Source organism: Numida meleagris, chromosome 13, assembly GCF_002078875.1.
Source record: "Numida meleagris isolate 19003 breed g44 Domestic line chromosome 13, NumMel1.0, whole genome shotgun sequence".
NCBI lineage: Eukaryota > Metazoa > Chordata > Aves > Galliformes > Numididae > Numida > Numida meleagris.
This window is the reverse complement of record NC_034421.1, coordinates 5,997,060-6,011,154: the sequence shown is the minus strand read 5'-3', so window position 1 is coordinate 6,011,154 and position 14,095 is coordinate 5,997,060. Positions and strand designations below refer to the sequence as shown.

The 14,095-nt window shown below is 47.4% G+C and overlaps 1 long non-coding RNA gene across 1 annotated transcript; it reads right to left on the bottom strand.

Moving 5' to 3' along the window:
- On the bottom strand, window positions 6,307-13,574 carry LOC110406065. The gene is made up of 3 exons (XR_002443234.1): window positions 13,481-13,574; window positions 12,738-12,967; window positions 6,307-11,667 (listed from the first exon to the last, which is right to left on the bottom strand). It is a non-coding gene; the product is annotated as an uncharacterized LOC110406065 (long non-coding RNA).

Here is a 14,095-nt window from a genome sequence, read left to right as displayed (position 1 = left end):
TAAATCTGTTAAATATGTATTTATGTTCTGTATTATTTTGTCTCTTAATTAATGAAGTAATTTTGTGCAAAAAAAAAAAAGTAGAATTCTAAAAGATTTTTAAAGACGGGGTGGGGAGGGAGCATAAAAAATAGTGGAGACGATACAATAAAACGGCGTTACGAGTCTATAGATCCTCTTTGGTTTTCGGGTTCGTTTTGTTTTGAACCGCTCGACGGAGGCTGAAGGCTGCTGCCTCCTGCAGACCTGGTCGTGAGCAGGGAGCTCAGACGGGAGCTGCAGCACGGGCAGCGCCCGAGGGGTGCTGCAAACGTTGCTCCCTAAACGCGGAGGCTAACACGGCTGGCCAGGAGCAGGCAGCGCCGTGCTGCTCTGCTTGCAGGCGTTAACATTGGATTGGAGGCATTGCGGAATAGTTGTACACTTTCAGAACCGGGACTACTTTATAGGAAGATGTAATTTAATGAGGAATTATCAACTTCTGCTTTGATTTTTTTTGTTTGTTTGTTTTTTTGTTTGTGGCTTCTAGGGACCAGATACCATCCATCAAGCTGTGAAACTAAAATCTTCTCCACTAAAAAAAAAATGTTTAGGTACTTAGTTTTAGACTAATATTTCGTCGATATATTTCTACTTCTTCCATTGTATGCTGAGCATATAATAACCATCTATTTTATGATAACTTGTGCCTTTAAAAACTTTGTAAATCTAAAAACACGTTTCAGACGTTATCATCTTTTTACCTTTTCTACGTTTCCTACTCTTTTTCTAAAAATATTTTTTGCATATTTCCTTTTGGGAATGTGGGGGTGGGGGAAAATACAGAAAACTCATTTTTATGCAATCTATTTTTCTGTATAAAGTTTGAAAGACTTTGGCTGTTACTTATCTGTTCTCTTCACTAGCTTCTGACTAAGCAATGCTAACTTTTGTACAGATCAATTTGATAAAATTAAAAGTGGCTTTTTATCAAGTCCGTGTTCTGTTTTCTTTCTCCTTGAGCCCAGTTCTGTGGAACTCGGAATCCTTTTGAAAGAGGCTATTCAGAATAAAATGTGGAGCGAGGCTTTCTGTTCTGCTTATGTTTCCTTTTTATCTTATTTTGTTTTTTTTCCTTGTTGCTCCCTTTCCCTGTACTTCAATGGTGCCTTACTGTGAGGTTGCTTTTATTTTATTGTACTTCCTCAAGGAGTATATTTCCATGCAAGTAATCCCAAGGATTTCATAGGATTTTGTTGAGACTGCTCACGTGAGGAAGGCTTTGCAAGGTCAGACTGCGTGGTTTTAGCCCAAGTTCATTCTGTTCTGCACGGCACACAGGAATTTTACAGTAACAGATTCTGTTTTCTGGTTGGTGAGCCCATGTAAATACCTCTTAATTATGATAGCAACAAAATTATATGTTGCATGCGGTGTGTGTGTGTGGTTCTTTTTTTTTTTTTTTTAATCCCGTCATTAAAATAGTTACGTTTGCGACTTTTTTTGGTTCTGTAAGTGACGTTGCAGTTTGCTTTCCGCAGTCCAGACAAACGGGTGCGCGGTTCCCAGGCTGGGCCCTAGCTGGGAGGAAGGGGCTGGGATTAGGAACTGCAGCGGCTGTGCTGAGAAGCACGCGCCGGGCCTGCTCGTGGTGCAGCGCTGCGGAAAATGTTTGAGCGCGGGGATAATAAATGTGATGACAATTAATGAAGCTCAAGAACATTAACAAAGTCTGAACAACAGAGTCCCAAAGCAAATCTGCTGCTTGCTGCCTTGCCAAGACCTATCTTGCCAGAGTGTCTGTAACTGGACACCATTTTCTCCGTGCTCGTTTACAAAACTTCTGGCAAAATGACTTTATTACACCATAAGCCAAAGCTGCAGAGGAACTTTCAGAGCAGACTCTCTTTTCTCCTTTATCCTCCCTCCAGTTGCAATGTAAGCTTCAAGTCTTATTCTAGTTCATGCGAGAAAAATTGATGCCTTTTTGCTTTGCCTGCTCTGCGCGTTGCTGTGGGACTTCCACTCCGAAGTGCCACGCTCAGGGAAGGAAAAAGAAAGAGCGAGATAGGAATATAAGTGCTTATCTTTACAGTCCCCTTGGTGTTTAATAGCAGAGCTCACAGTGACTTCACTGATGTCTGCGTTGCTCTTTGAGGCAGAGTCAAAACGTCCGCGTTGGGTGGCAGTGCACATCACCCCAAACACCAACGCTGAAAATTCTCGGCTGATGCCCACTGCAAACCTATGGAGTAAAACTCGAATGTTACTGGATGAATGCTCACAAAGGTGACAGGCAGGGAGAGCTCCTTGCCCTGAACAGTCCCAGTGACTCAGACTTCAGAGCGTGCTGGAAATCTCCCGATGTTCATTCCCCATGCTTTGATTTGCACTTACAATCTCCCATTTCATTTTCCCAGGAGAAAAAAAACACTGATCCGTGGTACAGGTTCTACACAGAGAGGAGCATTTTGCTTTGAAATCTCTGCTGTTTGTACAAATGCGTTTTCACGCGTTGTTCCCTTCTTCCATGTGGTGTGCGGATGCAGCCCTCAGAACAAGACGTGATTTTCCCCGAGCTGAGCGCGCTCCCGATGTGAATGGCCGCATTGTGTGCGCCCAGCCCGGGCTGGTGGCTCTGTGCTGGCGCGGATCTGGAATGTCTCTGCACAAGTCAATGAGATCAGGTGAAACCAAGGCCGGCTTTTGACCCCTGGCTGTCAACAAAAAAGGGTTCTCAAGATAATTACAGGAATATACAAGCGATAATAGTTCCTCTTTTATTTTGATGCGGAGAGTTATAATCGTTGCTATTCATCCAGATTGCTCGGAAGGTGATGTTTGGTAAGGAAGAGGAAATTAATTTTATAGCCCGTATCCACATTCCTTCTATATGGTGGAAAAAGTCCCTTCCTATCCTCCTTGTTGCAGTTTTTCCTGGAGTGATATCAACTTTTGTTACACTTTTTTTACAGTTGGTTATTTGGTTTATGGCAAAGAAATTCTTATATGGTGTCCCCACGGCAGTGCTCAGCTCTAATAACCCTCATGTGGGGCCACCACACTCCTTGGGCTCCCCAGCTGCAGCCCACAGCTCCTGTAAGAGCAAGAAGAGCTCTCAGGGTTTTTTTCTTGTTTTTTTTTTTTTTTTTCCCTAGGAAGGGCTGAGCTCAGCTGCAGTGCAGAGCTGGGAAGATTCTGGGAGCAGGAAAGGGATGGAAGAGCTGAGGATGGGGATGAATCAGTTCGTGGGGAAGGTGAGAAGGATGCTCCAGCATTTCCCCTCTTTCAGCCTTTAAGAGATTCAGTTTGGCTCCAACTGCTATCGGGCTCTTTTAAGCCTGCAGACTGATCTGCAAGCAGGAACTCAGCAGCAGCAGGGCTCCAAGCTCCTGTTCCCGGGGCTGGGAGTGGAGGCGGGGGCTTTTCCCATGTACTCCTGACTCCGCTCTTCCTTGAAGACTCTGTAGAGGCTCCACGAGGTTTTTGGGGGTTCCTCACATGGCACACTAGAGAACATGATGGGGGGATGCTCACAAGGCTGTGTTTGCTGAGGAGAACTGGGTGGCTCCTGGGTCCTTCTGCTGCACCACTGCCAGCCAAGCTGGACTGCCATCACCTTGAGGACCCTTCTTGCCCCTTAGAGGTAGGAATGAGGGACAGCACCAAGCAGCCAAGCACAAGGCTTGGTGAGGGAAAGATGTTTCCCAAATGAGTCAGCAGGAGTCGAAAATAATCCCCCCGAGCCCAAACCACAGCAAGCAGTGCTGATGACAGCTTGCTTCATCCTCCTGCCACCCTGCAGCCGGGTTCCCATCTGCTCCGGGTTCCCATCAAGGGGCTGAGGAGTGAAGGGTGAGTGCAGGTCACATCAGTGGGGCTGTGGCCGGAGCTATGGTCTAAGTGGAAAGTGAATTCATTTTGTTTCCGAGCTGTGCTGCATGAGGAGTGAAACGGGAGGCGATGCTTTTCAACAAAACCACGCAACCTCTGCCGAAAAAAAGGACTTTTAACAGGGTTCGAGGAACCCTCATCTTGTGCTGCAGCCTGGGTGGCTGGGTCCTGCCCAGGAAGGATTTGGTGCTCGGGTGGCTGCAAGCAGGGCTTGGAAGAGCGTCCGGGTGCTGCTGGTGACCCCTCAAGAGGTTCCCATATGGCCGCGGGCGCAGGCAGACACGCTGTGTCACTGGCTTAGCTGGAGTGTTGGTTTTGACCTGATTTAGTGAAGCCTGTGCAAAAAGCCCATTGGACACACTTATTGAGGTCTAAAAGCCGCCTTCTTTCAGTTTATCTTAAACCAATTAGGAATGAAAAAACAAGCCGCTCCTAATCCAAACTCCGAGTGTGCCCCTCCTGCCTCCCGCCACCCGCTCCCGGGGCCGTGTTGGTTTAGGGAAAGCGATGCAAAGCGCGGGCGGCTGCCCAGGCTCCGGGACAGGTTGGGGAGCGCCCGCTCCGCGTCTCCCGGCCGCGCTGGCACCGGCTCCTTCCCCGTATTTGTTTGTGGATGTGAGCGCAGGCAATATTGTGACTGTCAGAGACGTGATATTAAAACATTTACCCAAAATACCTCCGCCTGCCTTTCTCCTCCCCTCGCTCTTCTCCCTCCTCCTCCTCCTCCTCTTTTTTTTTTTTTTTTTTGTGTCTGAATTCACGACGTAGTGATGGAGTCCTTCACCCAGGAAAGGGTTAAGCGTTTTGAAAGGTCTTGTTTGAGGTAGAGTGAATTTTAACCACCACACACATAACGAATGCGAAACAGCCTGAATTGCTGGTGAGGAGCCAAGAGCACAAGAGAGGAGCTGCTGAATTTTAATGATTCATTATTGCATGGAAGGCCTTTGTCTTCCTTTATCCGGTGCACAATAAAAGAATTAATTGGACAGAAAATGGCAGGGCAAAGAACTGACAAGTCATTAAGGGGCTCTGAATGGCTGATTAGGTGCACATTGGGGGTGGAATTTCAACTGCACTGTTTCAGCAAGGGCTCCAGAATAATAATGGCATGGCACAGTTTATATTTTGTATGCAGTACCAGAAAGGCCTTTATGTCGGCATTGTGGTGCTATTTATTATGCTGTCTATTTAGCCATTGTTGGCATTGTGTTTGCAATAAGAATGCACAAACAAAGTTGGGATTTTTTTTTTTCATTTAACTTCGCAAAGGCAAAATAATTGGGAATCAAAATCTCGCTCCGCTGATAGTTTTATTAATTTTTGTGCGTGTGTGTGTCCAGAAACGGCAGTAAATATTTAGACTTGAGAGAAGCAGCTTCTTTTGCAGAATGGAGCGGAAGGAATGGGCTCCTCCTGATCCCGCCGGCCGGGGCAGCCTCGTGCAGCTGCAGTGCTGGGTGCCCATTGCTCACTGGGAAGGCCACGGAGCACCATCCCGCACATGGCTCCTTCAAGCCGGCTTCGGCCAAGGTTTTCTTCTTGTTGTTGATGTTAAGCAGTTGCCTGTGAGTTGTAATAAAAGCCACACACACAGAAGGGAGAGAAAGAATAAAAAAATATTTCCAGGCACACCGGGTAGGTGTGATTTTGATGAGGAATGCGCTGTTTTTTGTTTTTTTTTTTTTTTAAAAGAGGTTAGCAAATATTCAGCAGTTGAGTGTCAGCTGCTTTCACAGCTGGCTGAAAGTTTCAGGGAGAAAAGGAACTTCACCAAAGATACGGCATTGCTTTTCCTGAAAGTGATTCATTGCAGCTTGATGAAAATAGAAAGCCGTCAACTTGATGTAACCTCGACATTTTCACACGCTGAAGATTACTCTTTTCATCTTTCTCAGAAGCTCACAGAGGATAACTCCACTTCTGGCAAGGTCCTTCCTGTCCTCGGGACCTGTCTCGCATTGGTGATGCTTTGATAAAGTGATGCACACCCACCCTGCATCCTGCTCGCGGGCAGCAGGCGCCTCTCATGCTTGCAATGGGTTGGCATGGATAAAGCTCTGCCTGCCAGGCACAGAGGAGCAAACCCACTGATGTGCCTCGTCCAGCTCAGGGCCTGGCTCTTTCTCATGCTTCTCTCTGTTTTTTTTTCCTGGGTATAATGGGCTAATAATGGGTTAACAATATATATATATATTTGAAAACGTGAGAGGGGATTTGGGTGTCAGGGAGATGGATGAGCTGCAATCTGAAACTTTTTAGGTAAGAATAAGTGAAAAGGAAAATGGGGTTATTACAAAAAATGCCATTCTCAGTAGAATACAGCCCTTCTGCAATAATATTTTAAGAGGTAGTTAGCAGCAATCTTCATTTGGGAAAGTAAAGGTGTACATGTCAAACAAAACTAAAATAATAAAAAAAAAGAGGTGGGAAGGTAGCTTGTTCCACTGGAAATTGTAATGCTCCTCCTGAGATTTCAGCTTCTTAACGCTATGAAAGGAGAAGAAAGATATCTGCCATTTGTGCTGTGGCTGGGATGGAGGCAGAGGGGAAAGCTGCTCTGGGCTGCAAGGGGCAGCTCTGCTGGTCACCAGATGGAGGTGCGGATAAAGCTGGACCCAAATGGACGAGGTTTGGGCTGGAATCCAGATATCCTCAACATTTGGGAGAAATCAGATCTGCGGAGGAGGAGCTTGGAGCGACGTCTATCAGAATGAAGTCAGGTGAGAGTTTCAGAGCCAGATCCCGACCATCCCCGAAGATCCATGTGTTCGAGCCCTGGAACAGTTGGCTGAACTCCACATCTGGTTATGGGATACAAAGAACTTAAAAATGTATCTAAAACACTTAACAAAACTCCCAGATGGAAGCAAGTTTGTTTTTTTTAATGAAAATAACTTAACAAAACATCCGAGTAGTAGATGTTTGTGCTCTATTTCTGGAAATGCAGAGAATATGAACACCACAGAAAAAAATGCTAAAACAATCAGTCTCAAGTAGACATAGATGTTCAGATTTGCTTTCGAGTAGGAAGGAAGATAGAAATGTCCGCACTGGAGGAGAGCAAAAGTCTGTCTAAAACTGCATCCCCTAAAAGCACATGCAGATTGCCGGGCAGGAGCAAACAAAACCCCTCTCAGAGCACAGTTTAAAAAAAAAAAGCTTTTACACAGTGGCCCTTTCCCTGCTCTCTGCCAGCCTCCAGCCATCAGCAGAGGCTGAGACACTTGTGCTGCCTGAGTGCTATGGCCAGAAGTTTAATTGTCTGCACCTGAAGATCTCTTTCTGGAGTGAAAGGAGTCTGTTAAAAGCAGAGAGTGCAGATGAGTTCCCAATCCAAAATGTCCTCTTTGGGCACAATTTTGTCCTGACTTCATGTTGGGGCCCAGTGTGCTCCTGGCGCTGATGTTGGTGACATTTGTCTCATCCCAGTGTGAAAAATGGACTTTAAACATGCTTTAAAAGTCAGGGTTTCCTGGTTTCTGAGCAATAAATCCTGCTGTTTGGGCTGTGCTTTCCAAGTGATAAATTTCTAGATCTCTGGGAAAATACACTCTAGAGAAAGCAGACAAAGCAGAAAAGCCTGCAGCATTGCCCAAAATGACATTTACATCTCGGATGGCAAAGCATCCCCGCCAGGACTGTTGTACAAATGCCTGTAGGGAGGAAGGATCGATGGCGTGGTGCAGATCAGGCTTCCCTGGGAAAACCAGGCAGAGATGGGGGCTGGGGCAGCTGCATCCCAAACCTGGCGATCTTTCCTTTCCCTGTCCAGGCTCAGGGCTCCCCAGTCACTGGGAACTGTCATTTCACAAGGCCATGACCTGAGGTTCTGGGGCCGCCCAGACCTAACCCCAGGATGCAGGTTTTGAGCCCTAAATGGCTCAAATGGCATCTTTTGGATTTTCCCTTTTGCCTAATGACAGGGATTTATTTTTATTACCACTATGGGCTTGTTCCAAAATCCAGTCAGCTCAGCAGAAGCCTTTCATGGGCTTTTGGATCAGATCTATGCACTTGGTGTAGTTTTTGCTACGACAAATTATCAATTATTTGCTGGTTCACATTTAATTATTAACAGCAGCCGCAGATTTGGAGATCCCCGTTGCCCTGGAATCAAGGACAGGGCTCCTGTTGCTTTCAGGAGGCCTCCAGATTTCACTCCAGCTTCTGATGCAGCAGTGAGTTCACAAAATGAGAGAAGTGGAACCATGTTGTGATGCTACAGGTCCAGTCTGCTGCATCTGGAGCCAAATAATCACAACATCAGATGAGCTGAGATGGATTTGGGCCAAAATTTCTGCAGTCCAGCCCCAACTGAGAGCTTAGTGCACCTCAGCGTCCAACATCTGCTCTACCTGCACAAGAACAGCGTTTGCTGTGCCTCTAATCACTTCAAACATCGCTGCTAAACACGGGGATTAGAAAGGATTTGAGGCATCTGTTCCCTTGTGGGCTGAGCTTCAGCTCTCTCAGGGTGATTGATGAAGGTGAGAAACCGATGCTTTCAGCTTGGTCGAAATCCTTGAATGTTCTTGAGAAGTGTAGATAATGAAGATATTGCTTATCCTCTTATTCTGGTGGGGTTTTTCTTGACTGGGGCATGTCCCATACAGGAGATCAGGGGGAGCATGGGAGCACACTGCAGGGCAGGGCTGCTGAGCAGGCTCCAGGATGCACTTCAGGGACCAGAAACTTTTTTATTCCTCTCATGTGGGTGAGTTTTGCTGTGGACTTCATTGGAGTCTGCATTGCCTCTGGAAAGGGGTTTTGCTTCTCCTTTAAGCAGGCAAGAAGTTATTCTTAGGACATATCATCCTATCTGTACATCACACCATAAGCTCACCCTGGTCCAGAAATGCTCTTTTTGCCCAAGCCCTGGAGCAGGGCACACAGGGATGGTTTCCTTATAGCTTCTTCTTTTACAACAGAGCACACAGAGAGAAAAATTCCTACAGCTTTGTCCCCATTGTGGGCTGCCGCCTGGTCTCAGGTGGGCTCAGGTCTGAGCTAGTCTCACTGGAGCATGGGGAGGGACACGAAGTGCTGTGCTGCTGCAAGGCTGATGGTCATTGAGCACACCGTGTTTTCTCACGCTGACAATAAGCCATTGAGAAGTGAAGCACTGACTCGCTCTCTGAATGGAATGCCTGAGTACTCTCCTGAGCAGGAAATGTTCGTATATAGGGATTTCAGAAGGGACCAAGCTCTGGAATAAAATCTGCACCCTCAGGACACCTGTCCCTCCCTCAGAAATGTTATTCAGTGCCATTTCTGTAGGTGTAAAGCTCCATAGCGGCAGTTAATATATGCATACTTCTGGGTTCCCTCATTACCATTTCAGTTGGCTCGTTTACATAATAACACAGAACAGAAGATCATTTGCATAAAATTAAAAAAAAATCAAATAACCGAATGTTGCTTTTATTTTGAAAGGCATAGAGAATGAGCCTGTGAAGTTATTTATAACCCCGAAAGTACCAAGGAGGCTAATCGGCAGGGAACCGTGCTTTCTGCACAAAATGGGACTTGACCACTTCAATTTATTCATGAAATATTAGCTCACTTAGTGGAGGAGTATTTTTAAGCAGCTGGGTTAGAGCCGACGGGAAATCCCCTCCCAGCTGCAGCAGGATCAGCGCGATGCGGAGCCAGACAAAAGTGAACTCACCCGGCTCGGGTCCCTCACCGCACCTGAAGGGACTGGGGAATGAGGGCTCTCTCCTAGGTTACGGGTGGCAGAGCAGAAATATGCCTTTCTCTTCTGCGCTTCTGCCTCATAGCCACTTACCTAAGCTTGGAGTTTCCACCCATCCCCTCCCCATGTTGTGATGCTCAAGCACCTTCAACCAGGAGATGGAGCAAAGCTCCTTGTTGACTTCCCAGGCTCCTTGTTGCATCTTTATTTCTTCTCCTAGCTCAAGGGCGGAATATTGCCATGGAAGCATCTGCCCCATCTGATGGGCTGACACCGCTAGTGGTGCAGCACCAGCAACCTGATTTTACAGCGAGCAGTCCCCACCCAGGCAGGGAAAGCCGTGTGCCCACACTCAACATGGCCAACAATAGGGCATGGGTTGCATGCGGGAAGTGCGAGCCTGCCCAAGCAGCATAGTGCGTGCTAATTTGGTATTCAAGGCGTGTGCAAAATGACCATATTTGCATGAGAAAAGATTGTTGGGAGAAATCGTAGGCCAAATCCTATTTTCATTTATGAGTCTCCAAACATGCAGTATCTCTAGTGACACCAGGAATGTTACTTAAGGTTTGTACAAGTATGATGAGAGTGGATCCCGGCTGAGAGTCAGTGCTCTCCTGGACATTTGGTACCCAAAACTCAGTAAGCACTGAGTTCTTTATTACAGTAACTCCTGGAGAAACCATCACCAAAAATCAAACTATAACATCCTGTAGTAAGCCAGCCCCTGAATTTTTTTTAACAATGGTGCAAATCCTTCCATAGGTTATTGGGGTGAGAAATGCTGAGCTTGGCAAGTTCATGTAGTGCAGATGGTCTTGGGGTTGGAAATGCAACCCCAGAGCACCTCCTCTATCTGCTCTTTGGAGACCAGCTCTGGACCGTGGGAGTACTGGGGCGGAGGGACAATGGGACAACGTTTGTGTTGGGATGTCCCCATTCCACAGCACGAAGCTGTGAAACAAAGTCCTAGCACAGGCATGTGAGTGGCCGCCCTTTGCCCCCTGGTATGCCAAAAAGAATATGCATTGTTGGGCATGGGTGTGGTAGGTTTCAGCTCACTGAGACTGCCAGACTTGGACTTCTGCCCAAAAATATTCACATGGCCTTAATAATTGAGTTCCCCTTTTCTCATACTTCTTCACATACTCACCAAGGCTGAGGCTGTCCCTCTGTGTTGCTGGAAGTGCAGGTTTGCCCTGGAGCCCCACGGAGCTCTGTGTGTCCACGCTGGCCAGGTCTGGAGCTGAACGCTCCTTCACAAGGAGCCCCATGCTCATATCCTGCCAAAAATCCTCTGTCAAGGTTGGATGGGAAGGGACAAAGTTCCTCTACAATCCCACCACAGGTCCTTCACCAGGAGTAGGATTTGGGATGGCAGGATCTTTTCTGAGTCCCCCTGAAACCACGTCTCCCTGCCAGAGACTTTAGTTCAGAGATCTTCCACCTTTGCATGTGGTCCAAAGACCTTGTGGTAGATTACAACCATGAGTGACACTTCAAAATTCTGCTCTAAGAAGGCTGTAAGAGCTTGCACTGGGAAGGTAACACACCTTTGGGATGGACCCTCCTCTGATGTCCAGTCCAAATCCAGCAGCCTGAGCACAATGTCTGAGGTATGTCTGCTCCCTCTTCCAGGTATCTGCTGCTCCCATGGGACAGCAGAAGACTGCAGAGGTCTCCAAGCCAGGGACAACTGGAGGAAACAGCAAATTCACTCTTCTTGGGAAAAGCCACACGTGGAGCAGCACCCAGCACTGGTGATTGCACAGGGAAGCTGGGGAAACTTGAGAAAAAGGGAGGTAATGCTCCAGAGAGTCCCTCAAACACCCTTCTTGCAGAGACAGTGAAGTCTGGTTGTTTATGATGCTCATGTCCTGTACTGAATAATCAGGAAGAAAAAGTTGTGGGTTTTTTTTTTTTCCTCCACATATTGCACTGGGACCTCTGTGAGAGGCTCCTGTTAGCACCCAGCAAGGATGCCCCCTGTGCAGGTTTGTGCTGGATTGGTCTTCTCAAGGTGATACATCTCAGACACAAATTATGCTGGGGGAAATCCATAGCAGAATTTCACAGCTCACTGTTTTAATAAATGCCTGGAAAACGCAGAGTGAAATTGAGTTAGGACCTTTCCAATACACTAATATTTTGGAACACATAGATCATGCATGTGGGAATAGTGCTGGCCCAGAAACCATGGGTATGACCCAAATAGCTCCAAGAGACAGATCTTTGAACACTGCTTGGAAGCTGCATTCAGTAACAGGCGATCCCTCGGAGCTGAGGAAGTGGGACATCCAGCCTGCTGAGACTGTCCTTGCTGCACAGGATTTCAGGGTCATTGGCAAGTACTGCTCTGTGATACAGGGCAGATGCTTCGCCTGCTAATGATGAGAAAAATAGCTACAAACAGTGTTAATTGCCAAAATGTAAACTCACTTCTGTGTCTTCCAGCTCCCCCTTCAGAAGAGGCTGCAGATGATGCTAACTGGTTTTCTTTATACACTCAGCACAGCCATAGAGAGCAAAATGATGTCTGTGAGACACAACACCCAACACAACCCAGGGTGACACGAAGATACGCCCTACCCAGGGCCAGTGTTTTAGTGCAAAAAGCTGACAGTGTGGCACAGCCCCATGTACAGCCCAGGCCCTGCACTGAGGGTAATGCTCAGCCTCAGAGAGACATAGCTGGGCACTTGAGCAACCCCTGTGCTGCTGGTATTGGGAATGTGCAGCTGAATTTGCAAGGGAAATCACGTGTAAATAATCCTCATTACTCAGGAAGGCTGTCCCCTTGCAGATCAAGTTCACTTGTTATTCTGATCAGTTGATAAGCCTCCTTTGCATAATTTTTACTTTCTTCCACACTTCAGCTTTACTATTACAGTTGGAGTGGGGTTTTATTACTCTTATTAATGTCATTACTGCATGCGATCATCCTGGCTGGAGGTTTGCTGAATGCACTCATGTCTGCTGATGGCTGTGGGTGGCCACATGTGGGCTCTGGCTTTAGGGCCGTGCTATTCCTCCTCTCAGTGCTGCCTGCAGCCCTCGGCACTCAGTTTGCCACTCTGTCCCTTCAGAGGTGCCCTGTTCCTTAACTAGGATAACAAGAGGTGAGCAGCTGGTTTTGTGGACAGCTCTTGGAGTCTTTCCTCATTACCTGACTGGTCTGAGAGCAGACCTCCCCCACACACACACTGTGGGCATCTGCTTTTTCTTTCCTCTGAGAAGGAATGCTAGAGACAGCATTCAGTCACAAGCATGAATGAGATGAAGTGATTGCTGCCTCCCTTCCAGCTCTAGTCAGACTCAGGGATCTTCTGACATCAAGTCTTCCTCGCAGCTTTCATTTACTTCTTTGAGATTAACAAAGCGAAATTGTGTCAGTTCCTACAGAGGAGACAAAGAAGGAAAATACAGGCTGATAATACTGGCTCTGATGCTGGATCATTCTTTGATTAGAACCAGTACCTCATACTTGCCCACGTTACCATCCCCATCCCCTCCTGCCTTCCCATCCCTACCACCTCCAACCCAGCTGAGCAGTGCTCCCCACTAGCACTGACTCTCCTCACAGCTGCAGCGCGAGCATGGGGCAAGAGGAGGTGTGTGGATGAGAAGTAAAGCAAGGGACATAGATTTGCATCATTCACTCCATACAAAGGCAGCCTGGAGCTGTACCAAGGCGAGAGGGAATTGTTTTACAGCTCCCTTAGTGCATATAAATGCCTGCTATTGGGCCCACAAACATTTCTGTGTGCAGAGTTTGAAGGATGAGTCCTGTAATGCGATAGAAAGTACAGCAATAGTAGCAGGGTGGTACAGTCCTAGGCTGCAGCAAATGAGAACAAGCCCAAAAGCAGCAGCCATAGACACAGAAACAAAAGAAGAAAAACTACTTACCTTTGGAAGGTCTCAAGTAGGCACGGCTCTCCAACAAGATACCTTTGCCTTCCCTGCCAACCCTTAAATGAGGTCTGGGACCAGACTTCCAGTCACTCAGGTGCACTGCATGCACCTGGGCTCTCCTGGGTTGGCCCTGCCAACCACCAGGTGCTCAATCACTGTTTCAGGCTCTGACTTAGCATTTCCACTGCAGAGGCCATTAAAGCTTTGTCTTTTCAGCCTTTTAAAATCCTGCTCCTCCTTGTGCAAATGCAGCAGCTTCTGCTGCAAAATAGATGGCTACATTTTATCTATTAATTACACATGGCCTCTATGAAACTACCTGCACTTCAGTTCTTCCCTCTCACTGCAGCACTCTGGGTTGTGCTGGGGCTGGGGAAAGGCACGCGAGTCCTGCAGCCACCCGAAGGCCTTGGGCACCTGAGGCCTACTGCCACCTGAGGCCTACTGGCTCCTGAGGCCTACTGCCACCCAAAGGCCATGGGCACTTGAGGCCTTCTGCTGCCTGAGACCCGTGGCTATGCCACGAAAGGCCTGCAGCAGCTGAAGGCTGGGCTGTGGAGCCCAAAGGCTGCAGCTGCTTTGCTGGTGTCTCTCTGTCTCCTCCTGAAG